We start from the raw sequence: 12,345 nt of genomic DNA on the forward strand, positions 1-12,345 counted from the left end.
TATAAATATATTATATATTATAATAGATACAGAAATAATAAATATATATATATAAACATGTGTAAGTATATTTTATATATATCATTGATATGTTATATGTTATTTATATATTATATATTGCCTATCTACTATAATACATTTATGATACATAATATGATACAGTATCTATAAATATAAAAGCCTAAGTGACCATTATGACCAAATGCCCTGAACAACTGGTCGACCAGTCACTATGATGTGCACTGACCACCAGGGGGCAGACACTGCCTCATGGTGGTCAGTGTGCTTCCACAGCCAACCTGCCATGGCCCCTACCCTCCTGGCCAGCCAGCCTGCCCCATTGGCCCCAATCAGGGGGGTGGGGACAGCCGGCCAACCTCCTGTGGCCCCTCTGCCTGGGCAACCAACCTTCCACAGCCCTCCCCCCTGCCAGATGGCCTCTTGATAGACCTTGATCGCTGGCCAGGTTGAGGGACTCTATGCATGCACAAATTCATACACCGAAACTCTAGTGTAGTATATAATATATCCTATATAATAAAAATGTAATATGAAATTGTTCCCTTGACCAGGAGTTCAACCTGGAGTTCAACTGGAAGTTTTACCAGGGGGTAGGGCCGGCCAACCACCTGAGACCCCTCCCCCAAGCCAGTCCTGCCCAATTGGTCCCGATCAAGGTGGGCTGGCCAAACCCCACCCATGCACAAATTCATGCACTAGGCCTCTAGTATTTCATATATATGCTTGCTCTGTACCAAAGAGGGCCTAGAAGCAGTGTCTCCAACTATAGGATTGCCAGATAAAATATAGGGTGCTCAATTAAACTTGAATTTCAGGTAAACAATAATGAGTGCACATACACACAAATCTATAACTGATACAATATATTTGAAAGGATATACAGACAAGAAAATTGGAGCTGGGTGGCTGGGGGACTGAGGTGGGAGCAACTATAATTTTTCTCTACGTATCTGTTTACCATATGCATGTACTTCCTCTTCACAAAACAAACATGTCAACAAAAATTAAACAAGAAAATCTATGTAGGTAACTTAGTAAACAAAAACGTTTTTTAGGAATTAGAAAAAAAAATGCCTGCCAGTGGCCTTTTATAATATTGGTTCTCCACATTCTTGTTGCCCTTCTTTGCTCTCTTACATGAAGAGAGAGCTTCCTAACAAAGTGATCTGCCTTAATAAGGGTTGGCTGGAACTAATCCTGGGTAGGAAGTTTGTGGGTAGGAAGAAAAACACTTAAAGAAAAACCTCACCTCATGTAGTTCAGAGCATGCACTGTCTGCACTATCCCTTTAAAACAACAATAACAAAATCAGGTCTTCGCTGCTGTGGTGAGCATCAGCCTTAGTCTCCAGTTTGGGTTGAGGAGAATAGTCCTATCATCATTATTTATCATTTTAAAGTATCTAGATTGTTCATTCCAAAAACAGAGCTTTCGGCTGCTAAATGTTCCCCATGGGAGGAAATACCCCACTGAGATGCTGAAGTCAGTTTACCAAGAAATTTGAACTATTCAGCAGGAAAGGTTAGTGGTACAAGGAGAGGGTTATTCAGAGGAGCACACAGTATGTCACTCCTTATATATGTGACCTGTAATCCTTATTAAGGAATCAGTTATACTATAGGGAAGGGACCAATTTGCTTGCCACTCTGAAGCTGCTTTTTGGGGATATTGATTTTTAAGCTATTTATTAATAAACAAAACACTCAGAAAGAATCTTGGGCCTGACTTGCTCAGATCTCTAATTTTCTTGCCCAGATGTTAAAGACCCAAGAACACTGTTGTCTGAGGGGAACAACTTCTCTAGCTCTTTCTTCATCGATTGCAGGATCTTCTCTCCACTGGTCTGTTTTGGGCTTCCTGTTGGCACACTGACTCTCCTGGTAAGAATGGACATGGGTTCATGGCTTCCATCTAGTGGTCACACAAATAATCTAAAAGTTGAGAACATTTTATAGGGGAATTATAGGACATTCAATTCACCCCTTGTTATGACATATGGGGAAAGCTCAACCTAGAGAGGTGAAGCAAAGCATTCTTGGCATGCAGCTGATTATGGCGGAAGCTGGGCTAGAGCTGACCTCCTGCCTCCAGACCACTTTCTCAGCCACATTCTCGCATTCTCTGTGTTCCCCACGTGTCCCTCCTCCCCTGATTTTACCCAGGAAGGCACTGTACAATATCATTTAACATTATATTACTCTCCAGGAATTTAAACATCTTGGCATTCAAATCTAATGTAAAAAATTAGCAGGAACTGCCTGGTCAGTGTGGCTCAGTGGTTGAGCATCGACCTATGAACCAGGGAGTCACAGTTTGATTCCTGCTCCGGGCACATACCCATGTTGCAAGCTCAATCCCCATTTGAGGGGCATGCAGAGGGCAGTTGATTAATGACTCCCTCTCATCATTGACATTTCTCTCTCTCCCTCTCCCTTTCTCTTTGAAATCAACAAAAATATATTTTTAAAAAATAAGCAGGGAACTTGAAAATGGACACTCACAATAATTATAAAGATAGCAATAGAAAAAAAATTATACACTTCCATTGTATGTATTGTAAGGTTAATATCTTTTTTTTTTTTTTTGTAAGGTGAGTATACTTTAACATTCAACTATCAGATTTGTTGAAGGAATGGAAGACAGCAGTTTTAGTGTTGGAAGAATCCATGGAAAAGATGGAAATCTATTAACTTCTTGAAATGAGAATAAGATAGAAGAGGTTTGTGGGTAGGGCATCCCAGGAACAAAGAAAAACATGATAAAAAATTATTCATATTATAAAGAGGTTGGTTGGATTCCCTAGGGCCTAGACAGATGCTAGGAATTTAAAAAAAATTTTTCCTGTTATATTACTTATTAATGGATTTTTAAAGTGTACAATATAAATTTTGACACATGTTTCCACCAGGAAAGACATTGCCACAGTCAAGATAATAAACTTGTCCATCGATCCCCAAAGTTCTTGTGCCCCTTGTAATCCTTATTCTTCCCTCTGGCCCCTCCCCACCCAGGTAATCCCTGATCTGCTTTCTGTCATGACAGATGAGTCTGCATTTTCTAGAATTTTAATCATTTTAAATTATTTATCTTAAAATGATTTTAAGCTTTATAGAAAAGCTGCAAGAATAACACAAGTACTTCCAGACATTCTTCATCCAGATTTTCCAACTGTTAACATTTTACCACATGTTTTATCGTTTTATTTATATACTTAAACATATATTGTTATTATTTTTCCTGAACCACTTGAAAGCAGTTGCAGACATGATGCCCCATTGCATTTTATTACTTCAATGTGATTTCCTTAAAACTCAGACACTTACATAACCAAAGTGAACATCTCAAGATCAGGAAATGAATATTGCTGTAACTGCCTTCTAATCCACAGACTCCCTTCAAATTTCAATGGGTGTTTCAGTAATGTTCTTCCTAATTTCAGAATCCAACCCAGGATCCTGTGTTGTATTTAGCCATTATGTCCTTTTTAGTCTCCCTCGATTTGGAACATTTCCTCATTCTTTCCTTGTTTTTCACATCTTTGACATTTTTTAAAAGAGAGCAGGCTAATTACTTTGTAGATGTCCCTTGCCTTAGATTGTTCTTACTAGATTTGGAGAATGCGTTTTTTGTTAGGAATTTCACCCAAGTTATGCTGTTTTCTCAGAATCACGAGTAACTTAATGTAAATGTATCCTGTTATATTTCATTACTTGATTAAGATGGTGTTGCTGGTTTGTCCATTCCAAAGATAATTAGCAAGGGTTTTTATTTTTATTAATTAATAAGCAGTAAATATCTGGAGGAGCTATTTTGAAACTATGTCCATATCCTCATCCAATGTTCATTTCCTAGTTTTAGCATCCAATAATAAAAAGTCACAAGGTCTTATCTTCCTTAGCCAAGGAAAGTTAGGAGCAAATAGTTTACTGCTCAGACCTTACTAGGCAGACCCACTTCAGCCCAATCCCAATCCCTCTTCTGTGACATTCTTTGAAGGTGAAACTAACCAGAGAACGACCCTGATCCCTCTACAAGCTCATTTTGATACAACAGCATAGTAGTATCAAAGGATACACCTGGAAAACTGATGAATATTCTATTTGAGATCCTTCCCTGAGGCCTCCCCTACTTTTAGAAAAGATAAAAACCCTTAAAACAAAGGACCCAGTGCATGCTCCCTTTTTCTTAAGCATGCCTGCCCCTTCTCCCCTTCTTTCCATCCCTCGGCATACCCTTGCATTCTGAAGTCGCAGAACCGCGTGATAAATTGCACTCAGCATGGGTTCTCCCTTGGCCCTGGAGATCATCCTTGAACTTAAAAGGCTGGGCAGCTGAATCCTTGTAGGGTAATTCGTCTCCTGTGGGCACCCTTCAAAACCCAGACAATGGCTTTCAGTCTCCAAGCTGCTGCTTTCAGAGGCACAAATCTGTTACTATCTAGGGCAGTGGTCCTCAACTTTTCTAATGTCTCGACCCTTTAATATAGTTCCTGATGTTGTGGTAACCCCCAACCATAAAATTATTTTTGTTTGCTACTTCATAACTGTAATTTTGCTACTGTTATGAATTGTAATGTAAATATCTGTCGTCGTCCCCCCCCCCCCCCCCCCCCATGGTCTTAGCTCTACAGCAGTGGTTCTCAACCTGTGGGTCGCCTACGACCATCACCTAAGACCATGTTGGGGGTTACCACAACATGAGGAACTGTATTAAAGGGTCACGGCATTAAAAAGGTTGAGAACCACTGACTAGGGGAAGGCTGTAAAGGCTCTGCTGTGTGTGTGGACAAGGCAGGAGGAGCTGGGGGTGAGGTTCCCTGAAGACCGAGGCTCTGCATTCCCTGCCCACCTCCAACCTGGCTTTTGCCCAAGAGCGACTGTTCCATGCTGCTCACTTGCTACCAAGAACACAGGAAATGGGGTTGGGCACCTTCTGATGTTTGATTGAGGATGTGGAAAGTCTTACTGCAATGATCAAAAGTAGACTTTTCTAAGCCAGTTGTGAACTGTATTCCCAAGGCGTTTGTTAAATGGATTCCAGCAGCAGCAGCCCCCAGAAAAATTCAAAGAGGCTTTAGTTTGTGCAATGTTAACGCCTGTCCCATGAACACTTTCCCAAAGAAGGCTGAGGCAGGCGACTCCCTGCCAAGGGTCCTGAACAGTGGGGAGAGGAAGGGTCAGAAGCTGTGCTTTGTGTATTGCTTGCTTGTTAAGACTCGTGCTGTTTTCTGCCTGAAGGGAGCTGTGTGGTCTCCGCAGGGTGCTAGGAAGCCTTGGATGGGACCTTTTCAACTTAATTCTTGCTCATCATTGAGTTATTGCTAGCACTATTCATTTCACCACATTTTTATTGAGTTTTTACTGTGTTCTGGGCTCTTGCTTACTCTTTTTTCCCCCTTTAAGTCCTCATTCTAGGATATAAATTTATTGCTTTTAGAGAGGGAAGAAGGAAAAGAGAGAGAGAGAGAGAGAGAGAGAGAGAGAGAGAGAGAGAGAGAGAGAGAGAGAGAAACATCAATGCAAAAAAAAAGAAACATTGATGCCTCCTGTACACACCATGGCTGAGGATCAAACCTGCAACCTGGTATGTATCCCTAATGGGAATCAAACCTGTGACCTTTCAGTGTACGTGACCATGCTTCAATCAACTAAGCCCCAGCATACTTAATCTTAAAGGGCTGATAGATAGGCGTAAGTCTGTCTTTGTCCTGAAAATGCTCACACTCCACTGTGTGGTTAAGAGCAAGATTGGCTGAATATCCACTAGACACACTAAGGAAGCATTGGGAAACTAGAGAAGCAGAGGAACACAGTTTTTTAGTTTTGTTTTAAAATGATGTTTTTCTCCCAAAGCATAAAAGTTTTAATTGTAGAAAGTATGAATGTTTTTGTTCAATTTTTAGGACACCAAATTATTTAAAGATTTATAGATTTCAATTTGGCTCTGTAGCAGGTATGAAAAATATGTGCACAAATAATTCTAAGATAAAACAGAATGTGATCAACACCACTGGGAATACCAAAGTGCCAATATATTAAGAGACAGAGGACCACTGAAGTCTGTATAGAGGAGGCAGCGATGCCATTGTGATTAGCAAGTTATTAATAACTAGAGGCCCAGTGCATAAAATTCATGCATAGGGTGGAAGGTGTGTCCCTCAGCCCAGCCTGCACCCTCTTATATCTGGGACCTCTAGAGGGATCCCCAACTGCCGGTTTAGGCCCACTGGGGATCAGGCCTAAACGGGCAGTTAGACATCTCTCTCACAATCCATGACTGCTGGCTCCCAACAGTTCTTTTGCCTTTCTGCTTGATTGTCCCTAACTGCTTCTGCCTTCCAGCCTGATCACCCCGTAACCACTCCCCTGCTGGTTTGGTCATACCTAACTGCCCTCCCCTGCAGGCCTGGTCCCCCCCAACTGCCCTCCCCTGCAGGCCTGGTCACCCCTAACTGTCCTCCCCTGCAGGCCTGGTCACCCACAACTGCCTTCCCTTGCAGGCCTTGTCCCTCCCAACTGCCCTCTCCTGCCTTGTCACCCTCAACTGCCCTCCCCTAAACGCCTGGTAATCCACAACTGCCCTCCCCTGCCAGTCATCTTGTGGTGGCCATCTTGTGTCCACATGGGGACAGTCATCTTTGACCACTTGGGGGCAGCCATCTTGTATGTTTTAATAATGGTCAATTTGCATATTACCTCTTTATTATATAGGATAGGAAAGGAACAAAGGGGGAAGGTCAGGCATTATAGGGATGTCATGTGGACAGCTTCACCAGGAAGCTACAACTTTGCACTCTCCAAGGAACCACATAGAGAAGTTAGTCACATGCCCAGTAAAGTTGGGGTGACATACGGAAGGTACTTAGCATCAGTCATACCTGGAAACAAAGACCATTGGCAAGCATGGGCATGGCTACTGCAAGCACATGAACATTTGGCTCTCCTCCTCCTTTGTTCCTGCCTATGCTTCCTTCATAGCTGTGTAGCCTGTGCATCCCAAAGGCAATGGACTGATGGACTGCAGCAGGGAACACAAGCCATGCTTTCCCAATGCTGTACTGGACACTGCTCCAACATGGAAAGGAAACTCTGGGCACTGGCTCTGAGTTTAGCCCTACTAAAACCCAGCAACCACTGGGTGAGAGGAGCCCCTTTTTCTATGACTGGGCAAAGAGAAATGGAACTTGAGAAACTCAGAGATTTAATTCAACACAAATAAGGATCACTCATTCTCCTGTGCAAGTCTCAGAAAATTCCTTTCCTCAGGATATTGCAAGAACCCCACCTCCAGCAACCACTGGGTGAGAGGAGCCCCTCTCTCGTCTGTTAACAGCGAATTGAAGTGAATGTTGATGAATAGCTAGGAGGGGTTGGAGCTCATGACCTCTAAATCTATTCAAACTCTTTATTTGTGATATGGAAGTGGGCAGAATGGGCAAGGATGATCCAGGCAAAAGAACTACTGTGGAAGCCCAGAGGCATGCTGGGGAAATTAGGAGTTTTCTCCTGTGCTTGGAGAAAAAGGGGCATGGGAGGTCTAGGATCGCAGGGTCCAGGCTGGCCTCGTTTGCTGTAGCAAGAAGGGTTCCTTAGTCCTCCTTCATTGTCCTCCATCCCAGACACTGCTTCCAATACGAACGTCAGGAGACACTGCTTTCCATTCCATAGGGCAATCTGCCCAGGGGCAAAGGAAGGCTTGTCCTTCTGCTTACTTAGACCTGACCTTTGAAGGATGACATGTGAGCCGGCAGAGCCGAGCTTCCTGCACAAAATACGTTGTGTTCATGACTGTCCAGAGCTGCAGACATTTCCTCTTATCTGTGAGCTCCGTGACTAATGTGCTTGGCCTCATTAAGAATGAAGCAGGAACATGGGAATGTTTTCAAAGGAATCAACTGCTGCTGCTTGGACAGAGGAGAACTACCATGTGAAAATACCGCAAGGCTTCTTCCTGGTGCAGGGCAGACCAGGTTCAAAGTGCAACCTTGTCCTTGGTGCCTCCCTGTATAAGTCCTGGTGCCATCCAGGAGTATACTTCTGGAGAATACCTGTGTTTTCCTCTGGCGCCTTTGCACATTACTGAAACTCCCATATGCATTTTATTCAAAGAGTTATGATGATTTCTTCCTATCCAAAGTTATTTCCTCCTAGATCTTGTTCCTCTTGCCCTGTTTTCATCAAAAGTGAAAGCTGCCGAAACCGGTTTGGCTCAGTGGACAGAGCATCGGTCTGTGGACTAAACGGTCCTAGGTTGGATTCCGGTCAAGGGTATGTACATTGGTTGTGGGCACATCCCCAGTATGGGGTATGCAGGAGGCAGCTGGTCGATGTTTCTCTCTTATTGATGTTTCTAGCTCTCTATCCCTCTTCCTCTCTGTAAAAGATCAATAAAATATTTTTTTTAAAAAGTGAAAGCCAATATTATTAACCCAGGGAAACTGATGGTAACTTAAGGGGTACAGTTCTGGGAGCCATTGACCCGCTGACAGAAGTTCTGTGTAGTCACAGACAGGGAAATATGTCTAAACATACCATAGCAAACTCAACAGAGATGGCTAAAGATGAAGATGAAGCATTACCAGATAGGATAAGGAGTTGAAATGTAAAACATTTGCAAGTTTCAAACCCACTTGCAATCTCTTCCTCTTTAGATTTGCATAATAATGCTAGTTGCCAGTTAGCACAGGAAGCAAGTGTTAGATGTTAAGAACTGTTAACTGTTCATGGACCAACATAAATTGAGTCATGGGGGAGGGTGTTCTTAAATTTGCTATGTTTCTTATCTCTACTGATCCCCTAAAATACACATTTACTCTAGATTAATATTTGAGATTGCCCAACACTTGTGATATGTGTATGCAAAGACTAAGGAAGAAAACTCGAGTTGGTAATAAAAAGCCAGCTGTGTGTTCATGGGAAATTTACCTGGTGTTTGATGTCTTTCAATATGTGTTTTCTCACTTTTACAATGAGGAAATTGGACTAAGCATTCTCCCATCTTTGATAATCTGTAGTTACTGAAGAGAACACTGCATAGAATAGTAAACTCTGCCTTAGAATTCAGTATTGGCTTTGATCCTTATAGTTGTGTGATCTGAACACCATAATTTTGTTTTCTCTCTCTGGACCTCACTTTATCTGTAAAGTTATGGGATTGGCTTCTATACTCTTTATTGTCCCACTGAATTCTAATGTTCTATAGTTTTCCTCAGTTATGGTACAAATCTTATGCTTCCTGTTTTTGTCTTCTATTCCCATGTTGAAAGGTAGAGGAGGGTGTAGGGAGAAGCCTGATATTCATTATCATTAATTTTCTTTGTGTCTCACTCTGTTTTATCTTCTTGTTCATTCCTTTCTCTCCCCTGACCCATCCTCCCCAACTTTCTTTCTGATTGTTTATTTAGGTAACTGGGAAAGTTTCCTCATAACCAACTTTGCAGATCCAGCTTGAATGGGCATCCACTGCTCTAATCTACTTTATAATGGAGTTCAGTCCTTATCAAACTTTCTGTGTAATTAAAAAAGTGTTTATTTAAAATACAAATTTAGTTTAAAATAGGAGAGAAACCAAGATGGCGGCATAGGGTAGACACCTGAATGCAGCCTACCACAACAAATTTGAATTTAGAACTGAAAAACAGGGGAGGCATTGCCCTGAAGCGCCGGACGGCTAGCTGAGAGGAGGCTCTGCCATCTGGGAAGGAGAGAGAAGACACGCTGAACCTCAGGAACTGTGAAGGTCTTTTCTAAGGCGAGACTGACAGGGAACCAAATATTGTCTGCGCCACCCCGAGACCCCGCCCTATCCAAGCAGAGTATAGAAGCCCTTCTAGCTGAGACACTGCTGATCCTCACAGCCAATTGGCTTGGAGAGCAACGCTTCCCAGTGATACCAACAATAAGCAAGGCTTAACAACAAGACTGCACACACAGCCCACAAAGGGCTACACCAAGACTATCCACCGCAAGTAACTGGGAAGGCTGTGGTACTGGGCTCTACCAGAACACCTAGCACACAAAGCTATTCCATCAAATCAGGGAAACAACTAAAATGCAGACAAGAGGAAGGACACAGAGGAAGGAGATGGAGGAAAAGAAAAGATTGGACATTGAGTTCAAAACTACAGTTATAAGGTTATTCAACAATATCCTAAAAAAGGCCAATAAAATAAATGAGACCTATGAGATATGAAAAGGGAGCAACTAGAAATAATAAAGGTTCAACTAGAAATGAAGAAAACATTGTCTGAAATAAAAAATATTATACAAAGTCCTAAAAACAGACTGGAAGATCGCAAGAATCAAGACAAAGATTTAGAATACAAAGAGCCAGAGGACACTCCTCTGCAGAAGGGAGAAGATAAGAGAATCCAGAAAGTTGAAGATAGTGTAAGAAACCTCTGGGACAATTTCAAGCGAACCAACATCAGAATTATGGGGATTCCAGAAGAAGAGAGAGAGCAAGATACTGAAAGAATACTGGAAGAAATAGTGACAGAAAACTTCCCCCACCTGGGGAAAGAAATAGACTTCCAAGTCCAGGAAGCCCGCAGAACCCCAAACAAAAGGAATCCAAGGAGGACCACACCAAGACACATCAAAATTAAAATTCCAAGAGCAAAAGACAAAGAGAGAATATTAAAAGCAGCAAGAGAAAAGCAGATAGTTACCTATAAAGGAGCACCCATACAATTGTCAGCTGATTTCTCAACAGAAACCATGCAGGCCAGACAGGAATGGCAAGAAATATTCAAGGTGATGAATAGCAAGAACCTACAGCCAAAAATAATCTACCCAGCAAAGCTATCACTCAGAATCAAAGAACAGATAAAGAGCTTCACAAATAAAAAAAAGCTAAAATTGTTCATCACCACCAAACCAGAATTATATGAATTGCTGAAGGGGGTTATTTAGGACGAGGAAGAAGATAAAGATAAAAATTATGATCAACAAATACATAACTATCAACAAGTGAATCTAAAAACCAAGGGAATTAAAAAAATCTGATGAACAATATTAACTGTTGAATATAATAGAATCAGAGGTATGTAAGGGGAGTGGACTGACGATTCTCGGGAGAAAGGGGAATAGGGATGAGGGAAGAGACTGAACAAAAACTGTGCACCTATAGATGAGGACAATGAGGGATGGGGAAAGGACAGAGGGTGGGGTGGGAACCTGGTGGAGGGGAGCAATTGAGGGGGGGAAGATGATCACATTTGTAATAATCTGAAAAATAAAGATTTATTTAAAATAAAAAAATTGTTAAAATAAAATAAATAAATAAATAAAATACAAATTTAGCCTGGCCTGCATGACTCAATGGTTGAGCGTCGACCTATGAACCAGGAGATCACAATTTGATTCCTCGTCAGAGCACATGCCTGATTTGTGGGCTCAGTCCCTTGTGTGGGTTGTGCAGGAGGCAGCCGGTCAATGATTCTCTCTCATCCTTTAATGGATAAGGCTCCTCCTTCTCATACCTGCTCATCAACTCGCATTTATAGAGGTAACTTGGGGTTCCTCACCTCAATAAAGCTTTCCTAACTCCCCTTACCGGACCTCCCCCATTGATTGTCAACTCTGTCCTTGAGGCTGCACTCTTGCTCCCTTCCAGCCCTCATCAGGATTTATTTGTGCTCATCTGTCTTCACGATACCTATTCCATCCTGGGCTGGTTTTCTGTTTCTAGCATCTCTTAGGTGGTTGGTAATTACCATAGTAGTATGTATTAAGTGAAAGTAAACCCTTTCTGTAAAATATTAAAAAGTTTCAAAATAAACCAGTAGGTGGCACCCAAGGTCTTCTGCTAAAGCCAACTATAGCACTTGTATATTTTTCTTTTTTAATAACCAACGTGAGCCAGCAGGTGGCACTCACAGACAGAAGCGTCTTTCTTTTTCATTAAGTCCCTCCCTGCTCCCTGTTACTCCTCCCCAGTCTCCTTTTAGGAAAGAGTGGACGCAGTGTATATCATCGGAGGGTCGTGCGCCACTTAATTACATTTTTGTCAACAGTGGACTTCATATGCAGTGGTGGTCCCAAAAGATCAGAAGGTTGGGGATGGGGAGGAGCAGAAGCAAAGAGAACACAGGGTTCTCAGAATTGAAAGTACGGCGGGGTGACTGGTTTAGATTGTTTTTTGGGGGAGCGGGATGCGGTGATCTTGGTGCCAGAAGGCTGATGAGCGTTAGTGCCAAGAAATGAACTTGGGGAAGTAACCAGGACCTTTGGATGAAAGGCATGGACTTCGGTGAAAAAGGTGAACGGGATCAAGTACAATCTGTCAGTTACCAAAACAGGCGTGTTGGCTGTTATTCTAGCA

The sequence above is a fragment of the Pipistrellus hanaki genome (genome assembly GCF_964339955.1).
Source record: "Pipistrellus hanaki genome assembly, chromosome: 3".
NCBI lineage: Eukaryota > Metazoa > Chordata > Mammalia > Chiroptera > Vespertilionidae > Pipistrellus > Pipistrellus hanaki.